This window comes from Sapajus apella, unplaced genomic scaffold, assembly GCF_009761245.1.
Source record: "Sapajus apella isolate SASKATOON/1434 unplaced genomic scaffold, GSC_monkey_1.0 scaffold31, whole genome shotgun sequence".
Lineage (NCBI taxonomy): Eukaryota > Metazoa > Chordata > Mammalia > Primates > Cebidae > Sapajus > Sapajus apella.
In genome coordinates, this window is record NW_022436971.1 from 11,607,458 (window position 1) to 11,625,412 (window position 17,955).

Below are 17,955 nucleotides of genomic sequence, written 5' to 3' on the forward strand. Positions count from 1 at the left end.
GCAGAGAGGGGCAGTTCTGGCGCCCGGCTGAGGCGGCCGCAGCCACGGCTGCACACAGAATCCACACTTGCGCCGTGAGGTGGACGCCGGGGTCCAGGTGCGGCAGTGCACAGTCACCTGCCACAAGAGCTTCGTGGCGTGGCACGTTCGTAATTCAGCATCGCCTGGGATTCTGGCTTGGAAAGGAGAACCAGCCCGTCCCCGGCTGAAGTGAGCTAGGAGCTCCTCTTTCCATCTCGGAGGGAAGACAGGAAAGCGCCGGCGTGGTGTCCTTCAGCTTTCTCCACGGGAGCTGGGCACCTCGTTCCCATTTCGACTTCTTAGTTTTAATCTCTGCCCTCCCCGCCCCCACCACTTCCCCCTTTTGAAGTGGGGGAAGTGGTGGGGGAGGGGAGGGCAGAGAGGGGAGGAGGGGGGAGGGTGGGGGAGACAAAACGGCTTCTAGTAAACCCGGAGCCGGAGCTGCAGCCGGCGAAACGGCGGTGTCTAGGCACGCCTGGGAGAGCCAAGGCCTGGCGGGTTACGCATGTGCATGCGCATGCGCATGCGCCGCCCACTCCACCCGCCTGGGGAGCGGCGCCATCAGTGCCTCCCGGCTTTGTCCTTGGACCCCGGCACCGGCTGGCTCCAGCCGCGTGGGAACTGTGATTGTGACATTCTGTGGCCAGCCTGGTGGCTTCAAGAATATATACCCACCAATTCCACCTGCTGTGGCCGCTGTCGCGCTCGCACTCACACGCAAGGATGTGGACAAGACCTCCTCCCCTTCCTCTTGGACGCACCTCAAGACTTCAATATTTCTGAGGGTCAGATGGCAGAACTTCAGTGTCGGACTCCCCCTGTGTCCTCGGTGAAGTGGTTGCTGCTCAATGGGATGTGCTTGGCCACGCCCCCCGCCACCCAGGGATCTCTGTCCTCAACGCCGGCACCTTGAGCTTTTTCCATATGCTGCTTTCAGACACTGGGGTAGACATTTGCACAGTGACAAACGTGGCAGGCAACTCCAACACCTCGGCCTACCTCAGTGTGGCCACAGCCGAGCTCAACACCTCCAACGACAGCGTCTTCACCACAGTCACAGTGGAGACCACGGAGATCCCGCCTCAGGACACAACACGAACATGTCTGTTCTTACCACGCCCTCTGGTTACCAGCCGGCATATGCTCACCTCTACCACGGTGCTCTGATTCAAACCATCCGTGTGCCCAAGCAGGTGGCAGTACTCGCGGCAGACACCACTGACAGGATGCAGACCAGCCTGGATGATGTCATGAAGACCCCCAAGCTCATCATTGGCTGCTTTGTAGCAGTGACTGTGCTAGCTGCCGCCATGTTGATTGTTTTCTATAACCTTCTATAAGCTTCTATAAGCTTTGGCACCAGCAGTAGAGTACAGCCACAGCCGCCTGGACAGTTGAGATGATCCAGCTGGATGAAGACATCCCAGCAGCAGCAACAGCAGCTCCATCCTGTGTACCAGGTGAGGGGGCAGTAGCGCTGCCCACAATTCATGACGTTATTAATTACAACACCTACAAACCAACACTGGGGTCCGCTGGGGAACTTACTGCACCACACTGTCACCACTATCTCTGAGCCTTATATAATCCAGACCCATACCAAGGGCAAGGTACAGGAAACTCAAATATGACTCCCCTCCCCCAGAAAACTTAGAAAATGCAATAGAATGCACACAAGAAAAAGACAGCTACTTTTGCACAGAGTGGGGAGAGACTTTTTCTTGTGTATGCTTATATATTAAATCTATGGGCTGGTTTAAATAAACAGATTATAATAATATTTAAAAACCAAAATCAAAACAAAAATATTTTCTAACTTGTAAGTTCTATTTAAAGGGATGGGGGGAGGGGAATCTGAGAATGTTGTGGGGTGCAAGCTACAAGTAAACTTGATGTGTTGCCAGAAGGGATTTCTGGTATAAGGTTGAAATTGCTGAGATAAAACAAACTAAAACAACAAACATCCCTAAAGAGGTACGGTGTGGGCTGCTGGGGGGACAAGAGGGATAGACTGAATCTGTTGTTTTTTTAGAAGATGCTTCATAGGACACAGGAATACCCATTTCTACGGATGCTTTTTTTTAAGCTCAGATCTGTCTTTCCAGAATTATCTTATTAAAAAAATACAATAAAAAAACCTACATGAATTTGTACTGTGCCAAAATGTTTGTGGCAATATTTGTTTTTCTTCTGAGGCTAAGAGGAAGATAGATCTATACATGTATTTTACGCAGGAAAACCACCAAAATTCAAACGAACCCTTAAAGGGGCTGAATCTTTGTCTATGTGCACAAGCCTTGTGGGTCTGTGCACTGGGACATCCATGTGCCTTGCTTGACAGAATGCTTAGGAAGGAGCAGAGAAGGACAGCAGCTGGCGTAGCTCTCAGCCTAATGCTTTCACATTGCACCAGATTCCTGCAGTTGGGCTTAACCCACTCTGCATGGCATGTGTCTATTCAGGGTTTCCTAGGAGAAGGAGGAGGCCCCTGAAGGGGGTGCGGCAGCAGGGGAGTGGGAAGGGAGGTCAGGGCAGAGAGAATGTATTCACAGGAGGCCATAAATTAGCACTGTGCCAAGTCCACCTGTTGTTCCTGGAATCTGACAAATGATTGTAGGTAATGATGGCGTTTTATCATTTTTAAAAAAAGGTTTTTTTTTGTTTTAACGTGGAGTGGTAGGAGAAGCTGGAAGTGGGGAGCTTGGGAGTGGAAGCTTTTCTCATGCTTGTGATTTTTGACTTTTATAAATGCTGATTCATTAAGGATTATTACAGCAGATGTCAGCTGGCTGTGGTGATGGGGTGGGGGCAGAACATGAGTAGCAAAGAAAAATGAGCGGTGAAAAGGGTACAGGCTCATGTAAAGTAAGGAAGCCTTTCCCAACCGGAATGGTTCACAAAAAAAAAAAAAAAAAAAAAAAAAAAAAAAACATAAATAAAAGGTGAACGCACACAAACAGAGGTCCCCATGGGGTCCTGTTGAATGGAGCACACTGAGTGGAAGCTTCCCTCTTCCAGGCCACCTCAGGAGAAGGTGGAAGAAAAAGGGTGAGTGTGGGTGGGGAAGGCAGAGATCTCTGTTATTCTGGTCCATTTAATGATGTGACTTCTTTCAGTTATTATTTTAGCTTTAAAGGGAAATAAGGAGTTGAGATTAGAAAGGGGGTGGCATGGGTGGGGGTGGGGTGATTGCCAACAAAAGAACACTGTAATGTGAGAAGAGTGTATTTTTGTCTTTATTAAACGTTGTTCCATTAAAAAATATTAGGTATCTAATACTAGTGAAATATTAGGTACCTAATACTACTTATGTACCTAATACTAGTGTAGTATTAGGTACCCTATATTTATGTCACTATTGAAAATACATGGTTTCAGATTACATATTTTCAGTTCAGATATGTAGATCTGGAATCAACTCTCATTAACAAACTTTTTGTTAAGCAACCTTGCGAAACTCTGCTACTTATTATAATTCATCCCTAGAATATTTTAGTAATATTTTTTACATACATCATATAATCAAGTTACCAAATTTTTATTTTCTACTTCTTTATTTTTATTATTATATCTTAAGTTCTGGGGTACAGGTGCAGAACATGCAGGTTTGTTACATAGGTATACACGTGCCATGGTGGTTTGCTGCACCCATCAACCAGTGGTCTACATTAGGTATTTCTCCTAATGCTATCCCTCCCCTAGCACCCCACCCCCTGACAGGTCCTGTTGTGTGATGTTCTCCTCGCTGTGTCCGTGTGTTCTCATTGTTCATCTCCCACCTGAGTGAGAACATGTCGTGTTTGGTTTTCTGTTCTTGTGTTACTTTGCTGAGAATGATGGTTTACAGCTTCATTCATGTCCCTGCAAAGGACATGAACTCATCCTGTTCTATGGCTGCATAGTATTCCATTGTGTTTATGTGCCACATTTTCTTTATCCAGTCTATCATTGATAGGCATTTGGTTTGGTTCCAAGTCTCTGCTCTTGTGAAAAGTGTCACAATAAACATACGTGTGCATATGTCTTTATAGTAGACTGATTGATAATCCTTTGGGTATATACCCACTAATGCAATTGCTGGGTCAAAATATTATTTGTATTGGCTTTTATTCAATGCCTTTTGGCATGTATTGAAATGTTAAAATTGCTTGCTTTTTGTTAATGGTTGAGTTACAGTAATACATTTCCTAATGTTAGAAACAAATTTGCATTTCTGCAATAAATGTTCATTAGTTATTATGTTATCCATATTATACTTTTCTTCATTCCTTTTTTTAAACATAAATAACCTCTATGTAGTGCCAGCAGCCTTCTTCCAAAAGTCAGTTTGTCTTCATAACTGCATTCCCTGGGATATTATTTATTCTTGTTACAAATGCAAAAAATTGTAATGCATAATATTTTAGCCCCAAACTCACAGCTCTTTTCCTTATTATAATAATGCAGACTAAAAGTCTCCTCTTTAATTAAAAAAACTCTCAATTTAAGATATAAAAATATCTTTTAAAACTATTTGTTGATAACCAAACGATTGATGTAGGTATTAAAAATAAATTTGTTTGTGTCTTTATTTGGGTTCTGCCTCAAAGTTGCTCCTCTTGAGGATGGGGAGCCTGGCATATTCATTCATGGATTTGGATGGCTTTTGAGGGTGAATTTTTTGTTCAGAGTTACTCCTTTGGGGCTTAACTCTCCCGTAATTTTATGTTGTATTGCTCACGGCTGAAAAGCCTTTTGTGGCTTTGAAGAACACAGACCAGGGCAATACATACATATTTGTGTGATGCTGGCAAGTGCCTGGAACTGCCCACTACCCTGAGATGAAATCTGATATGTTGAGTTGATTTGGTTTGGTGTCTTGTAAGTGTAGGCTCACTTTGTAGATAGGGTTATCTTTTTTTCACTTGTATCGTTTTTAACATCTCCTTTCCATTTTTTCCAAAAACTTCTTTTTCACCTTCTTATTATTTTATCATACAGATATTGGCAAAAATAAGTAGTTATAATAAAATGAACTATAGAAACATACAAGAGAAGAATCCATGGCTGGGAATTGATTCACAATAAGGGTGATGCTCTGATGCTATCTTAGCACCAAGAGTTCGTGAGATCTGCATCATCTTTGTTGACGAATGAGAGACTTTTAAAAACCTCTACACATCATTTTGTAGGAGTAGTAATTGTGTTTGGAATATAACTCAAATACATTAATACACAGCTGTTGTTCAAAATTTTGTATGAATTCAGGGGAAAATTGTTTACCACCTTTCTTATATAAACATAGAGCATGAAACATTGCGTTGAAAATGTACATTCTATGAATTTTTGGGATTAAAAAATCATAGGCATTTTATTGGGATAATTTTACATATGAGCTGCATATAATAGACTACACTTCTTTTTTTAAGTTTTACATCCAAGTTTATGAACATAGTCTCAAAATTTTTGTGTATAATATGGTCCACATCTAGGTTTGATATCATATTTCTTCCAATTTTCACAGAATAATTTGAAGAACTATTTTTGTTCATTACTTTTTATTCATTTTACTTCTAAGTGGTTTCTGTAAGAATGGACTTATATATCATTAATATAATTTACTGTTAATATTTGATGGAGCCAACCTGTGAAGACATACGGACTTTTTTTCTTAATGACAGTAAACGTGTCATTAAGATGCCTTAATGACATGTTTACTATCATCTCAAATAAAACCAGGACAACTAAATAATTTAAGCACTGTTATCATGCATATCATGTGCGTTAGGCCCCTCTCTCATGTTACCCTTGTCTGTCTTTCTGTGCTACAGTTTTTGAAATTTTTTCATTCTCTTTTCAGCTATGTGTATAATTGCTGTTTAATTCCTCCATTGAGTTTCACATTTCTGTATTTTTCTCCTTTAATTTCTAAGACTTAAATTTGTTTTCAGTTACATTTAAAATTGAATTTGTCGTTTTTGATAGTATCTATTTACTTGCTGATACTTTTGATCTTTTCTTTGTAATTTGTTATTCATCATTTGAATCCAGTAATTTAAAAAATCTGATGGAATTTAGAATTACTATTTTTTCCTCTACTTATTCTCTTGCTTATGACTACTAGTTTCTTGTGTGTTTCTTGATTTTTTTATATTTGGGTCTAAATTTATTCATTTATGGCCATCTTTGTCTTCTTCCTGAAAATTATTCATTTTTGCCTTATAAAGATGTTTGTGGATGCTAACAACCTAGGATCATTTAAAAACAGATCTGTTCTTATTCTGTTTTGGACCATATTGAAGTCTGAAATCTGTTTGAGTTCTGGTTACACATTTTCAGCAGAGATTTTTTAGTTTTTTCTTCTAGACATAGCCATTTTGTAAAGACAGGAGGATTTGATTCCTGTTTCCCATAATGAGGAGGATATTTCTAAGCTCATATGATTACTGACCATGTAGTTCATTAAGGTCCTTGCTCCAGGTAGTGGTGGTCTGATTTCCCACATCATGTAGGTACTCAGCTTTGTCTCTCATATTGTGCACGAGATGGATGATGTCCACTAACGTTGGTAAGGGCAGATCTTCATTCAGTTCACTGACTCAGATGCTGATCTCCTCCGGAAACCCCATCATGAACATACTCAAGAATAATGTTTACTAGCTATCTTGCTATCCCTTAACCCAGTCGAGTTGACATCTAAAATTAAACATCATTATATACATATAGTGATTTTTCTAAAAAACATTTATGAAATTTTTTTTCTCTGTATACTCACATACTTACAAATGTGCATATATTGATATTATTAATGTTTTGACATTTAACCTGTTAATGTAGTGAATGATTTTAATATATTCATTTAGTGTTAAATCTTCCTTGCCTTTCAAACGTAAATGATATGTTGCCACACATTTAAAAATTCAGTTTCCCAATATTGTATTTACAATCTTTGTTTGTATAATCATTAATGAAAATGCCTGGGAATTTTCTCTTCTCAACCAATATTTTTCTGATTTTGATATCAAGATGAATTCACCTTCTAAAGAACATAGATTTTTCTAACTTTCTTTTATGATAATATATAACTTCTTCACTTGAAAGCATCTATTTCACCAAAAAAGTAATTATTATTTCTTATATTACTTCTCTAGTGTGGTTCACAGTTAAAGACAGCTGAAGTTTTTGCAGCAGCTGCTTCAAGAATGTTAGCTTCTGCTTGGAAGTTTACAAATAGTAACCCATTATCCCTGAAGTGTGTAATGTTGATTTAGGGAACTAAGTGTAAAATTTAAATAAACAAAAGCATATACATCACACTATCAATACTGAATAATTAAAAATTAACTTACAGACAACCTAACAAGTGTTCTATAAACATAAAAGTAATAGAAATATCACTCCTAAACCTATCACTCAGAAATGAGCATAATTAGCATTTTCATTTATGATATTGGGCTATTACTTAATATATACACATATTTGTGTGTGTGTATGTGTGTGTATGTATGTGTGTGTGTGTGTGTGTGTGTGTATATATATATATATATACACATTAATGAAAATGTATAGGTCAATACAAAAAACTAAAGTGTACATATATTAATATGGGTCAGTGTGTGTGTGTATGTATATGTATGTGTGTATGTATATACATTTTCATTCATGTATATATATATACACACACACGCACGTACATATATATACACACACACACTGACCCATATTAATACATGTACACTTAGGTTTTTGTATTGACCTATACATTTTCATTTATTTTTTTATATATTTATATAAATATATGCACATACTTAGTTTTCAGCATTGGACTATATATTTTCATTTATTTTTGTATATCTGTAAACACACACATGTGATCATACAGGACATGTTTTGAATTCTTTTTAATATAAATGATATATGTCTGTATATATTAATGTATACTTATGCTATGATTTGATATTTCCTCATAGTATCTAATGTTATGATTCTGTAATAATTCAATTCATGTAATCTAATGTTTGGACATTTATGCTGATTCTAATTTTACCTTGCTACTTTAGCAGCATTATGATGGAAATACTTGTACTATGTCTTCTGCTTATCTGATAATTCATTTAGAAAAAAAAAATGTAAGCTGAATTATTAGATACTTGTACCTTAGGTGTGTGAATTTTTTTTTTTTTTTTTGAGATGGAGTCTCGCTCTGTCACTCAGGCTGTCACTCAGGCTGGAGTGCAGTGACATAACCTCGGCTCACTGCAACTTCCACCTCCCGGGTTCAAGCTGTTCTTCTGCCTCAGCCTCAAGAGTAGCTGGGACTACAGGTGCCCACCATCATGCCTGGCTAATTTTTGTAGTTTTGGTAGAGACGGGTTTTCACCATGTTGACCAGGATAGTCTGAATCTCCTGACATAGTGATCCACCCCCGTCAGCCTCCCAAAGTACTGGGATTACAGGCATGAGCCACTGATTTGGGCCAGGGGTGTGGATTTTTAAGGTAAGTTTTTAAGTTATCCTCCAGAAGATTTTTATTATTGATTCACAACTTTGATGTGTAAAGGATAATAAAAGTTTCTTATTTTACATATGTAGCAATATTTTCTTTAATTTTTCATCATTTTTCAGTTTGGCTATTTTATTTATTTATTTAAAAAATCATCAACTTTAAACCATAAAGCTATTCGGCCAATTCCGTCACGGTTTCTGCATTTACTGATATTTCATTTAGTGCTTTTATACTTTTCTTTTAAAAATAAACTACATTTGGTTTATTTTAACTTAAATATAAAATACATATCTGGCAAAATCAGCCATTTTTCTGCTAAACAGTGGGTGCCCCAGCATCATTTTTGAATTATTCATTAGTTGAATAGCAGTTTTACATGACATTTTAAAACATTTAAAAATATATGTATAATGTCTTATAAAGAATTTACTCTGCTTTTTCATTGATGTGCCTGTCTGTTCTCACATGGCTGTGGGCCATATAAATTATTATCGCTGTTAAATATAATTTATTTTAGAAATAGCTTGGTATTCCCAGTTACTAGGCTACATTGTGAATCGTGATTAGAGATAAGATTACAGAGAAACATTGTCTCTCTCTACATAATTCAAATCTTTTATAGCAATCATGTATCATTCTAAAGAGAAATAAAGATGTTTCTATTTAAAAATATGCAACAAAGGAAAACATAATTTGTCTATTTTCAAAACTATAGTTTGAGATTTGATTAAAATTACACTGCACCTGCAGAGTAATTTCAAAGAACTAAAATATTAGCAATATTAAATATTCTCATTTCTTTACATTTTCTTTTTTTTGCGATGGAGTTTTGCTCTTGTTGCCCAGGCTGGAGTGCAATGGCATGATCTCACCTCTCTGCAACCTCTGCCTCCTGGGTTCAAGCGATTCTCCTGTCTCAGCCTCCCGAGTAGCTGGGATTACAGCATGCGCCACCATGCCTGGCTAATTTTGTATTTTAAGTAGAGATAGGGTTTTTCCATGTTGGTTAGGCTGATCTGGAACTTCCAGCCTCAGGTGATTCACCCACTGCGGTCTCCCAAAGTGCTGGGATTACAAGCACCACCATGCCCAGCCAAATCTTCTCATTTCTAACCAGCCATTTGTCCTCTGATAATTGAGTAATCAGACTGTTTTAGGGAAATGTAAAAATTTTAATTTGTTATAAATTTGTTTTGTACAGTAAGTTGTCACAAAGACAAAGGTATTTTCTATATATATTTACTTATTTATCAACTCAGACCTGCGTATATAGTATGTGTGTCTACAGAATGTTATAATAGCATTATTAATTATAATTATAGCTGACATATTTTAGGTTTTGCCTGATTCAGAGAGGGAAATTTGATGTTTTGAATATTAATGAGAAAAAGACTGGCTAAGAACTTTCAATGCATTATCAGACATATACATCACTCACATAACTGATTATGTATAATCATTATCCATCCCAAAGTCATAGAGTATCTATTATATACCAAGCATTGAGCAAATGAATGCAATACAAAAATGCATTCAGTAACTGTATTAGTCTTTATTCATTCTGCTATAAAGAACTTCCCGGGACTGGATAATTTTTGAAAAGAAGAGGTTTAACTGACTCATAGTTCTGCAGGCTTAACAGGAAGCATAACTGGGAGGCCTCAGGAAACTTAAAATCATGGTGGAAGTCAAAGGGGAAGTAAGGCACATCTTCCCATGGCAGAGCAGCAGGGAAAGAGCACAAGAGAGAGGATGTGTCACACTTTTAGACTAACAGATCTCTAGAAAACTCACTATCATGAGAACTGCAAGGAGGAAGTCTGCCCCCAAGATTCAGTCACCTCCCACCATTTTTCCTCTGCTACCTGTATTCCTAGAAGTATATTCAAAGTGATGGCAGACTGTCCAGAAGAAGTAGGTACTAATAGAATGTAAATATAAGAAATATTTATACTATAAAGTTTGAATTGTCACTCTTTTTTAGTCCTCAATCTAGTCCAGTCACACCTCCACTTCCATAAAGACAATGAAAAATCATCTTTTACTAAACTAATCAGTAATTTCAGTGTCCCTGACTTCACTGAATACTGCTGGAATCCGCCGACTATACCAGTGACTTCCTTGAACACCAGACCTCTGTAATCACTTGGTTACTCTTTGCTTTTACCTTGTTGTATCAGAAACTCCTCAAAACAAACTGTCTAACTCCAAACTCACAGTATTTGTCTATTACCTTGATTTTCCACTGATGATACTAATACCAATAAAAGCAGCCAAAATCTATTTAGAAGAAATTACCCACACCATGTTTTTTAATACATGTTTTTCAATCCATGCTTTTCTCTATTACTATACCTAAGCCAACACCAATCATCATAATTTTATTTCCTAAACAGCCCTCAATTCTTAAATTTCTCTACCTTCACTCCTCCCAGGAGAGTCTAAACTATCAATATCTCTTATCTAAAGTATTGTAAAAGTCCATTGTAACGGCCTCCTCCATCCGTTTTTTAATTGAAGTAAAATTCACACAACATACAATTAGCCATGTTAAAGTGTACAAGCAAATGGAATTGAATGCATTTACAATGTTGTGCATCATTCCAAAAGGACACCCAATACATACTAAGCTGACACTCAGCACTGTCCTCTCCCAGCAGCCCTCGAAACTATTCTATTTTCTGTGTCTATGATTTTTGTCTACTCTGATATTTTTAAATCTGTAGTTTAGCACTAGTTTTATATTAATGGTTTCCCTTAATTCTGTTAATTAAATATGGCGATGATGTATCATTATAGAACATTGAGTGCAAGACATATGAGAGTACTGTATTACTTTTTAAACTCTTTTGTGAGTCTAAAATTATATCAAAATGAAGAAATTTTAAAATAAATACCATGTAAAATATTGGACAGAGCTTTGGCCTGGGAGTTGAGACACAATGGTTTGAGCCTTACTTCCACTACTAGTTGCTTTATGGTTGTATTGAAGTCCCTTATGTAAATAAACTATAAAATAAGTAACAAAATGCTTAATAGTCAAGCAAATTAAACTCTCTGTACTTCAATATTTTATTAAAATACATGAGTGCCTATAAAAGGTATAGAAGATCTCTAAGTTCTTCCTCATTTTAAATTTGAAAATTTATCCATTTTGTATGGGACATGGACTTTTTCACAGATAATGTTAATATTTTTCATAAAAATTAAATTAAAATAAAATAGTTTTTTTTAACTCTACCATCAAAAAATATTGAGAGTTATAAAGTATGAAAATATGATAACTACATAAAAATCTTGGTACCATATCTGGACGTGGTTAATACTTATTAAATATGTAAATGCATGAATATATATGTTATACATTAGTGATTTTTCTCAAAATATATTTAATTATACCTGTGTCAATTCCAGATTAAGTAACTAACTTTTTTTCATTTTTTTGAAATCTGCTGTATATCATTGATATATTTTTCTCCATGGTGGTATTTATTTTACAAAGAAATTGATATTTATTTTTAATGAATAAATTTATTTAAGATATTTGTTAAGAAAAAATTAAAAATTAAATATAATTTAAAATATTTTTTTATGCAACCAAAGAACTAATTGTTACATATTATTTAGTAGCAAATTAGAGAGATAGATATTACTATATTTTTCGAAGCCAGGCAATTGGCTATACTTTGCTTGGTAGGAAAATTGAATTTGAAAAATTAAATTAAAATGTTATATTCATCTGTTCTAATAAAATTAGACTTTTACAGATTATCACAGAAAGATATGTCTTAAATTTCATTAGGAATCCTGAAAACAAATTAAAAAATAAGGTAAATAAATATTTTTCTCTATTGACAATAGTTCTATTTTTAATTGAGTAGTTGAAAGTAAAATTGTACAAAAAAAATAAAGCCTGTATATAAATCTACATAAATTTATCTAATTTCTTTAAATAATTAAAATATTACTGTGGATTCTAGAGGGAAATTTATAGCAATAAATGCCCACATGAGAAGCAAAGAAAGATCTCAAATCAATACCCTATCATCAAAATTGAAAGAGCTAGAGGAGCAAGATCAAAAAAACTCAAAAGCTAGCAGAAGACAAGAAATAACTAAGATCAGAGCAGAACTGAAGGAGATAGAGACACAAAAAAAGCCCTTCAAAAAATCAATAGATCCAGGAGCTGGTTTTTTGAAAAGATCAACAAAATAGACAGACTGCTAACCAGATTAGTAAAAAAGAAAAGAGAGAAGAATCAAATAGATGCAATAAAAAATGATAAAGGGGATATTGCCACCAATTCCACAGAAATACAAGCTACCATCAAAGATTACTACAAACAATTCTATGCATATAAATCAGTAAACCTGGAAGAAATGGATAAATTCCTGTGCACTTGCATACTCCCAAGCTTAAACTAGGAAGAAGTTGAAACCCTTAGTAGACCAATAACAAGGGCTGAAGTTGAGGCAGAAATAAATAGCCTGACCAACCAAATAAAGCCCAGGTCCAGATGGGTTCATAGCCAAATTACACCAGAAACACAAAGAGGAGCTGGACCCACTCCTTCTGAAACTATTCCAAACAATACGAAAAGAGGGAATCCTTCCCACATCATTTTATGAGACCAACATCATCCTGATACCAAAACCTAGCAGAGGCAGAGACTCAACAAAAATGGAAAACTTCAGGCCAATATTCATGATGAACATAGGTGCAAAAATCCTCAGTATAATACTGGCAAACTGATTGCAACAGCAAATCAAAAACCTTATCCATCACCATCAAGTAGGCTTCATCCCTGGGATGCAAGGCTGGTTCAAATTATGCAAGTCTATAAACCTAGTCCACCACATAAACAGAACCAAAGACAAAAACCACATGATTATCTCAATAGATGCAGAGAAGGCCTTTGACAAAATTCAACAGCACTATATGCTAAAAACTCTCAATAAACTAGGTAACAATGGAAACTATCACAAAATAATAAATGCAATTTATGACAAACCCACAGCCAATATCATACTGAATGGGCAAAAACTAGAAGCATTCCCTTTGAAATCTGGCACTAGACAAGGATGCCCTCTCTCTCCACTCTTATTCAATATAGTATTGGAAGTTTTAGCCAGAGCAATCAGGCAAGAAAAAGAAATAAAGGGTATTCAATTTGGAAAGGAGGAAGTCAAATTGTCTCTATTTGCAGATGACATGATTTAGAAGACCCCATCACCTCAGCCCAAACTCTCCTTAAGCTGATAAGCAACTTCAACAACTTCTCAGTATACAAAATCTGTGCAGAAATCACAAGCATTCCTATACATCAATAACAGTCTAACAGAGAGCCAAATCAAGAGTGAACTCCCATTCACAATTTCTACAAAGAGAATAAAATACCTAGGAATGCAACTAACAAAGGAAGTAAAGGACCTCTTCAAGGAGAAGTACAAACCACTGCTCAAGAAAATAAGAGAGGACACAAACAGATGAAAAAACATTCCATACTCATGGTTAGGAAGAATCAGTATCATGAAAATGGCCACACTGCCCAAATTAGTTTATAGATTCAACACTATCCCCATCAAGCTACCAGTGACCCTCTTCACAGAACTGGAGAAAACCACCTTAAACTTCATATGTAACCAAAAGACAGTGTGCATAGCCAAGACAACCCTAAGCAAAAAGAACAAAGCTGGAGGCATCACATTACCTGACTTCAAACTATACTGCAAGGCTACAGTAATCAAGACAGCACGATGCTGGTACCAAAACAGAGATATAGACCAGTGGAACAGAACAGAGGCCTCGGAGGCAAGACCACACATCTGATCTTCGACAAACCTGACAAAAACAAGCAATGGGGAAAGGGTTCCCTGTTTAATAAGTGGTGTTGGGAAAACTGGCTAGCCATGTGCAGGAAGCAGAAACTGGACCCCTTCCTGACACCTTACACTAAAATTAACTCCAGATGGATTAAAGACTTAAACATAAGCCCTAACACCATAAAAACCCTAGAAGAAAACCTAGGCAAAACCATTCAGGACATAGGCATAGGCAAGAACTTCATGACTAAAACACCAAAAGCATTGGCAACAAAAGCCAAGATAGACAAATGGGATCTAATTAAACTCCAGAGCTTCTGTACAACAAAAGATAATCATTAGAGTGAATTGGCAACCAAAGAATGGGAAAAAATTTTTGCAATCTACCCATCTGACAAAGGGCTAATATTCAGAATCTGCAAAGAACTAAAAGATTTACAAGAAAAAAAGAAACCCATTCAAAGGTGGGTGAAGGATATGAACAGACACTTTTCAAAAAAAGACATATCTGAGGCCAAGAAACATATGAAAAAATGCTCATCACTGGTCATTAAAGAAATGCAAATCAAAACCATATTGAGGATACCATCTCACACCATTTAGAATGGCAATCATTAAAATATCTGGAGACAACAGATGCTGGAGAGAATGTGGAGAAATAGGAACACTTTTACACTGTTGGTGGGAGTGTAAATTATTTCAACCATTGCGGAAGACAGTGTGGCAATATCTCAAGGACCTAGAAGTAGAAATTCCATTTGACCCAGCAATCCCATTACTGGGTATATATCCAAAGGATTATAAATCATTCTCTTATAAAGACACATGCACGCGTATGTTTATTGTGGCACTGTTTACAATAGCAAAGACCTGGAACCAACCTAAATGTCCATCAATGATAGACTGGATAAAGAAAATGTGGCATATATATACCATGGAATACTATGCAGCCATAAAAATTGATGAGTTCCTGTCCTTTGTAGGGACATAGATGAATCTGGAAATCATCATTCTAAGCAAACTGACACAAGAACAGAAAATCAAACACTGTGTATTCTCACTCATAGGCAGGTGTTGAACAATGAGAACACATGTACACAGAGAGGGGAGCATCACACACTGGGGTCTGTTGGGAAGGCTAGCAGAGGGATAAGTGGGGGGTGGGGAGTTTGGGGAGGGATAATGTGTAGAGAAATGCCAGATATAGGTGACTAGGGGATGGAAGTAGCAACCACATTGCCATGTATGTACCTATGCCACAGTCCTGCATGATCTGCACATGTACCCCAGAACCTAAAGTACAATAAAAAAGAAAAGAAAAAAGCCTGTATATAAATTTCTATAAATTTATTTAATTTCTTTAAATAATTAAAATGTTATTGTGGATTTTTCTGGAATTTTATTTATGACCTAAAATAATCTTATAATTTGACTGTTTTCTATTTTTAAAAGTTTAACTAATTTTAATTATTTTAATTTTTGAAAAATGATGAATTCAAAGATGAAATCTCACCTTCATTCAATTTTGAGAATTGTGTTTCTAGATATTCAACTCTATAGAGAGGTTTTCTTATTATCTTAGGGCCTTTGTCTTTTTGGCTTCTATTTAAGAAGTGTTCATTTTAAGAATGCATTGTTTTCTACAAGCTCAGTGAATGCTATAGTATTTTGAAAGGAGGATATATAGGATCTAAGGATATTAGTTTTATTTCTAATCACTGTTATATTAGATAATGTTACGGAAAATTTTCCCTCTCAACAATCACTAATGCTAATAGACAACATATTAACATCTTTTGTGGGTTTTTAAATTTAGATATCAAGTTTGACTTCTGAACAACCTTAAGATATGTGTTAATTTAATTAATTGATTTTTAGAGCTACTCTTTATTAATCATCAATCTTTGCTAAATGTCATAAAAGATAGTTTTTGATCCTTACGCTGGTGAGGAAAGCTAGTACATAGAAATACATTGATGATCAAGCAGCGTATGTGATGGTATGGGGAAACAGAGGAGAAGCTGTTTGTTGTAACTGCTATATAGATTTGTATATAGCAGTTACTCATATATAAAACCCCCTCCTAATCCCCAATAATCCCCTCCCCAACCACCGAGATGATGACATTTAAACAAGATTGTTATAAATGTAAAGCAAACAGCCAGATGTATTTCAAAAATGGCCCTCATCTCGGAGGGCACCAGAGAATATTCCAAGAATGAATGACTAGAAGACAAATATACATCTATATGGCCAGTGATATATGAAAACAGTCTTGGATCATTTAGTGAAAGTCAGTATAAACGGTCCTAAAATATTTGCAATTTATTTTGTGGGTAAAGGGATAATGGAAAAGATGATGTTTGTTGTTGATTGTATCTAGTATGTTGACTTTATTATGGCAATAGTAGCTGGTCTTTATTGAGTGCTTGCTATGTAGCATTCTCTATATTAAGTATTTTATAGATACTATTTCAGAAAACAAGATTATATTTCAGAGAGTATGTAACTTAATAGAGTTAACACAGTTAGTAATTGGAAAGACAATATTGAAAATTCATGATTTCTGACTACTACCTCTACATTTTCCACCTCCCCAAATCACTATTTAATTTATATTTTATAAATTCATCTAAATTCTGTGGAGTTATCTACTCCTGAGAGCAAGGACAGAGCACCCCAAGTTCCTTGGAAAGCCTGAGGAACTAGGATTGATCTAGCACTGGTATTTTCTAGCTTGTTCTGGTAAAAGCTCAAACACACAAAGAAAGGGACACATGGCAAAGTACACAACCTTGCTCATTGTTTTGCCTATTAGGGATCATGTTTTTTTTTGTAAAATTTTAAGACTACAGGAATATCAAATTTAATGCATTTTCTTCTGAATGAAGATGTTACAGCCTACATACTCAGTATAATGAAGCTCATTGGTGACCTCCCCTGCATTCCCCAAGAAAATTATTCCCATGGTTTTCCTTCATTTTACACTGCACTGCTTCCAATCAAGAAAATGGTTTTAATTTAGAATCAAAATCCAGAGAAGTAAGGAAATTGTAGCTGTTATAATATCTTAATAGGCTCTAAGGAAAGACAACAGTCAAACTTGCCTCCAGAGAATTCCACAGGTCATCATTGAATAAGCCAGAATTAAATACAGTTATTAGATATTCATTTCCAACCACTGGATCACATAATTGCTTTTAGTTAGCTGTACATTGGAATAGTCTCTAAAAAGTCTTAATATACTTACTTTTTATCTCATAAAAATGTAAATGCTTTTAGTTCATGCTTTCTTCATTATATAGACAGGCTTTTTTAAATTAAAATAATACTTAGTCAAAAAATAACACAGTGCAAAATTATCTAGAGGTAAAGACCACCTTTGTCTCTACGTCAATATATTTATAAATATATTTTTAATTAATATGTTTATATCAAGTATATTTTTCTGTAACTTGCTTTGTTAACTTAGGATAATATCATAGTTATTTTTCCATTTCAGTACTAGATTTAATTTACTCTTCTTATGGCTCATAGAAACCTGTAGTAGGCATATAGCATAGTTCATTTAATCTTCACTTACAGATAGGAATTAAGTTTGCTTATAATGATTAGCTATTAAAATT

The 17,955-nt window shown here is 35.9% G+C and overlaps 1 pseudogene; it reads left to right on the forward strand.

Moving 5' to 3' along the window:
- The first annotated feature begins 526 nt into the window (after nt 1-526).
- Nucleotides 527-1,695, forward strand: LOC116561917 (annotated as a pseudogene).
- Nucleotides 1,696-17,955: the final 16,260 nt, after the last annotated feature.